Source organism: Octodon degus, unplaced genomic scaffold (genome assembly GCF_000260255.1).
Source record: "Octodon degus isolate 3935 unplaced genomic scaffold, OctDeg1.0 scaffold00028, whole genome shotgun sequence".
Taxonomy (NCBI): Eukaryota; Metazoa; Chordata; class Mammalia; order Rodentia; family Octodontidae; genus Octodon; species Octodon degus.
Window position 1 is genome coordinate 10,644,235 of NW_004524604.1, and position 6,589 is coordinate 10,650,823.

The window sequence follows — 6,589 nt, forward strand, 5'->3', positions numbered from 1 at the left end:
TATTAATTTCAACTTCATTTTTCTTGAAATATTCTGTGATTGTCTTAAGATAATAAAAGAACATTTTTTAAAAGGCTTAGTTTCATTTTTTCCTATGGGAAAATATGGCTTGAATTTATAACATTCTGATCATATGGCCCATACACTTTTATATTTCCTTTTTTCTTTCAATAACTACATTATATTCATACTTTTATGTTGTTATCTTTTTCCAAAAAAGCTATTTATTTTTAAGATGACGTTTTTTTTCTTGCATATGCTACAAAATTAATCTTGCTATGTTCAATGTGAAGATTTTAAAAAATGTTTTGTTTATTTATTTGATATAGGGTCTTACTATGCAGCTTGGACTCGTAGTGATTCTCCTGTTTCAGCCTCTCCAGTGCTGGGATTACAGGCAAGCTCAAGCATGCGTGATTTCAGGGCCAGCATAGCATGTAGTACCAGGGATCAAACCTGGGTCCTTGTGCTTGCCAGACAAGCACTTAGCCTGCTGAGCTATCTCCCCAAACCATATTATATAGTTTCATATACCGTATTTTATGAAATCCATTATGAATAATAGCTAATTTTATGTATTAATTGGACAAGATCACAGTACCCAGATGTTTGGTCAAATATCTAAACTTTTCTATGAAGGTATTTCTTAGATGAGATTAACATTTACTTTAGGGGAGTTTGAGAAAAGCAGGTTACTCTCCACATGAGTGGGTCTCATCAAATCATTGAAGGCTTAAGAAAAAAAAATAGATCTTCCCCAAAGAAAATTTTCTCAGTATATTGCTTTTGGAATTGGACAACTACATTAATTCTTCCAGCAGTGTCTAGACTGTTGGCCTATCCTCTAGATTTTGGACTTAGAAGCCTCCACAATTGTGTGTGCCAATTATTTTAAATAAATCTTTCCATCTACCCATCTTGTTGATTTTTTTTTTTTTTTCTGGAGAGACCTGACATACTATGCACATTCTTTCAGTGGCAGAGAATTGAGGAAATTTGTTTTACTTTACATCTGATTTAAAAAACCAACTCTGTGATATCAGTAGAGTACAATATTGAAGTACCATGTCTAGTACCATAGCACCATAAGTAGCTTGTCTCTTTCTTCCATTAAACTTTCTTTAATGCAAGATACTCGATTGATCATTTTAAAAAATGTGACATGTTCATTGGTTGCTAATCTATATAAAACAAAGTCATGTATTCCATGCTCAGCGCAGCAATCCTATATACTTGACAAAAAACTTCAAGTACTTAATGTTTTTCTGATAACTTCAGTCATTAGTTTAATAACATAAATCATTATCTAAAACTTTTGCTAGTATGCATTAATTTTAGTATTTTGTATTGTTTATTTTAAAATATAATTATAGGAGAAAATTTCATTTGTCATGCATACATTAAATGTTATTTGAATTTATTGTATTTAAAATTCTCTTGCACAATCTTTTGCCACTGAGTAAATAGGATTTCTTTTTTTTTATGTTTTTGCGACAGGATCTCATGAGGTAGTTCAGGCTGGCCTTGAGCTCATTTTGTAGGCCACAGTGGCCTCAAACTTGCAGCCCTCCTCCTGCCTTAGCCTCCGGAGTGCTGGGATTATAGGCATGCACAACCATTCCTGGCTGAGATTTCATTGGATTAATTAAGGCCAAGCCACCTTTGTTTTTCATTGTCTGAATGCACATGAAATTATGTTTAATCTTAAGTTTCTTAACTACTATTTACCAAAAGCAAGTTGGTCATTTAGTGACAGTTTCAGAAATAAACCAGTAATAAGACTGTTATCACCTTTGAGCTATTAGAAGACAGAATCACAAATTACCTAAGATCAGACCCATACACGCATGCACATGCGCACACACAGATAAATATTTAAAGTGTAGAACTTGCTATGGAAACCAACGCACCCAATTATGCAGTCTGAGAGGTCCCATTCTGGGCCGTCCGCAAGCAAGAGAATCAGCGCAGTCATTGGTATGACTCAGTTGAGACTGCAGGCCTGGAAATCAGGGCTGGGGTTGATGGTGTAAGACCCAGCTCGAGTCTCACATCTCAAACACCAGGAGTTACTGTTTCCAAGGCAGGAGGTGGATGGGTCAGCTCAAGTGGACAGAGTAAATTCATCTTTTTCCTGTCTTTTTGTTCCACTCAGGCCCTCAAGATGATCCCCACCCACACTGAAGAGGGACTAAGTTTATGATCTAAATGTTTTTCTCATGGTTACACCCAGAAATAACACCTTTCGAGCTGTATGAGTACCTATAACTTTTCATTTGATGTCATATTTTAAAGTTAGTCACATTAATGCAACTCTTGGCCCTATGATTGCATAGCCAATTCCTGTAATAAATCTCTTCATCTGTACCTTTCTCTTTCTCTCTACGCAGTGGGTTCTGTTTTTCTGGAGCACCCTGACTAATATGCTCATAGGTAGGTAAATTTTTAAATACATCTCATACTATTTTATGCTACTTTGAGACAAATATTTGTGTAATAAAAATATAACATATGAACAGAAGTGAGAGGTATAGTATTTAGAGCAGGATAATAAAGAAGAGTGAAAATTTTGGGGAAGGTATATACTTATATGTTGTTTTTCTCAAAAAATATCTTAGGAAGGTAAGATACGAGTGGAGGAGAAGGAGGAAAGAGCTCTGGGTGATAGCAGTTTTGAAAGCAGCTCTGTAGGAGGAGAGGAACTGCTGCTCCATTTTTCGGTTGGCAGTGCCTTCATGTTTCTGAGCCAGGGCAGACAGTGGGGAGGGGTGAAGCATCTTGCCACCTTCTTTTCAACCATCGGGTTTGCTGAACCCCAGTGCCAACACATTCATGGGTTACTGATTGCATTTCTCAGTCCAAGTCTAAGGCCTTCAGCCCTCGTGGCAGTTTCTCCCAGGTTCTGCTATTCATTATCAGTCCTAGTTTTCACTGTTGTAATATGCTCTCCTATCCCTTATGCAAACTTCTTTCAACATATGGATCTTTTCACACATGTTTTCTCTACCAGTTTTGTGTGCCCTTTTGCTTTGGCATTTGTATTAGTCTAGTAAGTTTGTTGAAGCTATGCTGTAATAAATACCCAAGTCACAAGGGCTAATTTCTGATGAAGATTTGAGTGGCATGCATACGACCCCCCCCAACCCCCTCCCCCAGACTAAACAAAGCAAAAGGCAATCTAGCTTGGATTCAACATCAGCTGGCTGCTTGTTCCTTTAAGCTTTCAGAGACTTTTGATGTTTATGTATGATAGCTAATGTTTTAGTTACAATTAGTGAGAGGAATAGGGAAGTGTTCACGCCATCTTTTTAGAAGTAGAAGCTGCTTTCTTTTTTATATGGATACTTGTATCTCTATTCCTGTGGGTTTTTAATGTTACTTATTTTTTCTTTACCAAGAATGTCATGCTGAAAATATTCTTTAGGGGAGGTCTTTTTCACATTTCCTATCACTGAGAGTCTTCATACATATCATGTCCCTGTATAAGTCATAAATTCTGGCTGATATATCTACATATCTATATCTTTTTATGTACTTTAAGGTAGTTTTATTAGGTAATTGTGTATTTAAAATAACTTTATCTTCTTGGATAAACAAGTTAGTGAATCTAATTATCTGTCCTAATAATAAATTTAACTTTAAAATTTGCTCCATATATTAGTGATATAGCTACAACAACTATTTTTGGTTGTGTTTTCCTAATATTTCATTATCTATTATTGTACTTTGATTCTTACATTTTCTTCTGTTTTAAATCTTTTATTATTATTATTATTATTATTATTATTATTATTATTATTATTATTTTGCGGTACCGGGGATTGAACTCAGGACCCTGCACTTGCCAGGCAGGCACTTATTCTACTGAGCTATCTCCCTGGCCCCTGTTTTAAATCTTTTATAAACAACACAGTTTAATTTTTTAAATAAAATCCAAACTAAGTTTTAACTTTTAAAGTTGAGTGCATATTTCCTTATGCTAACGATTAGTATATTTGGGCCAGTTTTAAATATCTCAACTCATTATTTCTGTTTTATACCTCTCAATTCTATTTCTTTTTACCCACTTTACCTCCCACCCTTCTTTAAATCGCCATGGTATTTACTCAAAATACTGATCTGGGACTTTTTGTGCTGATCTACAATGAACTGTCTTACACCAAAGTGTTCAGGAAAGTGCTGCTGCCCTCAGTGCTGAAGCCTTTATGCGCAGATCACGTCAGCCCACCCTAATCAAGTGCTTTGTGAATAGTTACTCTCCGCTCTGGAGGAACATCCTTTTCTTGTCAAGAACTGACGAAAGTTTATGGTTCAGTATGGCGGACTGATATGTTCTCATATCCCTTATGAGCATTTGTCTTTCAAAACACACGCAGTCTCTACATTTTTACGTATGGGTTATTCTGAATGCCTGGCTTGACAAGAGTAAGATCTTGCCATTGAGTAATTTTCCTTTTTACTTTGGTGATACCTTTTTTCTATCTCTTTTTCTCTCCCTCTATGATCGCAATCAAATAAATTAATTATGTGATTTCTTTTCTTCACAGATTACGTGCAGCTCGTCTCGCCTGAGTGTGTTCCTTTATTTAAGAATTTCATCCCATTTTCTCTCAGGGACTATAGATGGTGCAATTTCTGAAGCATTATGTGCCTAAAGGTGTATTTGTTAAGTCCTTAGAACTGATGGGTATTTCTACATACTAAGTTCTCCAATAACCAGAATCTCAACTCATGTAGTCTTGTAGTCTGTTTGACTTTTGAATAATTTGATCCCTTTTCCTTTGATGTGTTTATTTTTTCTTTTTGTTAGATTTTAGAATTTTCTTTTAATCTTTATCTTTAAAAATTTTTTTTCTTCAAACTTTAGTGTAATGTGGTATAGGCTTTTCTTCCTTTCTCTTCTCCTTTAGTCTTAGGCCATTTTTTAAAAAATCTGCAATACGGGGCTGGTGAGATGGCTCAGTGGTCTAAAGCACCTCCTTAGAACAAGCTAAGCTAAGCAAAAGCAGAGACCGACTGGGGTTCAATCCCCAGCACCACATGCCAGCCAGACCCACCCCCTGGTGGGCTGAACTGGCCACACACACACACACACACTAAATAAATAAATAAATAAATAAATAAAGTTATATTTAAAAAAAAATCTGCAATACTTCTTTAAAAAGTTGGTCTGCTCTTATTTTTTGGTTTTTCTGAGATTGTTATCATGTGTACTCTATTTTTTTGTCTCTGATTTTCTTGTCTATTGACTTTTCTATTTTCAAGTCTCTGCCTTTCCTTCTTCCTTCCTCAATGGTGTCCTTATATAAAAATGTGTCTTATCTTTGTGATTTTTATTTTAAGTATTATAATTTTATCTTAAAAAATCCTTGGCTCTGTTAAACGTATTATTATTATTATTATTTTAAAGTATTTAGTACAGGGCCTACAAGGTCTCACTATATAGACTGGACTTGTAGTGATTCTCCTGTTTCCAGCCTCACAAGCACCAGGATTATTGGCATACGTCACAACGCCCAGTCTCAATCGCCTTCTCAGTGTGCCCTGGGAGCGGGGCCAGCATGTTAACTGTATTTTTAATTGTATTGATATATTCTTTCCTTTTACAAAATGTGTTCATTAAACTGACTTAAAATTATCGGTTTACAGGGGCTGGGGAGATAGCTCAGTGGCATAAGTGCCTGCCTGGCAAGTGCAAAGTCCTGAGCTTGATCCCTGGTACCGAAAAAAAAAATATTGGTTTACGTATTTCTGTTTCTGATAGAATCTGGATTCCAGCTGTTTATGTTTCTTAACTGTGTTATTTTTTTGACTCTGTGGGTTCCTTTCTATTCTGGGGAGGTTCTACTCATTCAGGCAATGACATAACAGAGAAAGGGTCAGACCTCTGTCTCTGTTAGCACAATCGTCTCAGGGATGAGGATAGGCATATGCATAAGTCCAGGCTGGCGATGCCCAGCAGGTGAAAATCAGTCAGTTACTCTCACCCTAAAAAAAAAAAATCTCAGACTCCTGCCTGTATTGATCAGCTTGCCTGTTCCAGAAACAAAATATCTGACATGTATAATTTAGAGGTTTATTTTGGCTCATTTCAGATTATAGTCTACCAGATTTAAGGCAGAGACATTGTGGTCAAAGGGCATGGCAGAGGAAGGAACCTCTATTCAGGGTGGCTGTGAGCCAAGAATAGGGAGGAGCCAACAGAAGGGACCAGAGACCAGATCTGGTGTACAAGGCTTCCATGAATCAACCAGGTACATCAGAAGTGTGCCTTACTAACTGCCTAGGCACCTGTCAACTGACAATTAAGATTACCCATTACACTGCTCCTTTGGAAAGAGCAGAGTTGATGGTCTTCCTTAAATATAGCAACTCTATGAAATCATTAATTTAAATCAGCCCAATTAAAATGGACATTGAGCATTTCATTTTCTTCTAGGTTTTAGGTTATTTGGACTTAAAGGTCTGAGTTGCTGTAGGTGTGGGGTGTCTACTGTATCTTTCTGTTTTGTCTTCTCTACATTTTACCGATCGGCCTCTAGTGGTGGACTAGGTAAGTCCCCCCTCACACATCAGTTCAAAGCGTCCT

The 6,589-nt window shown here is 36.5% G+C and overlaps 1 long non-coding RNA gene across 1 annotated transcript in view; it reads left to right on the forward strand.

Annotated features, from left to right (window-relative positions):
* LOC111816204 overlaps positions 1–4,767 on the forward strand; it is a 10,489-nt gene extending 5,722 nt beyond the window's left edge. The window contains exons 3-4 of the long non-coding RNA XR_002820652.1: positions 2,391–2,433; positions 4,548–4,767. This is a non-coding gene — a long non-coding RNA (uncharacterized LOC111816204). The remainder of the gene's footprint in view (positions 1–2,390; positions 2,434–4,547) is intronic.
* The last annotated feature ends 1,822 nt before the right edge of the window (positions 4,768–6,589 follow it).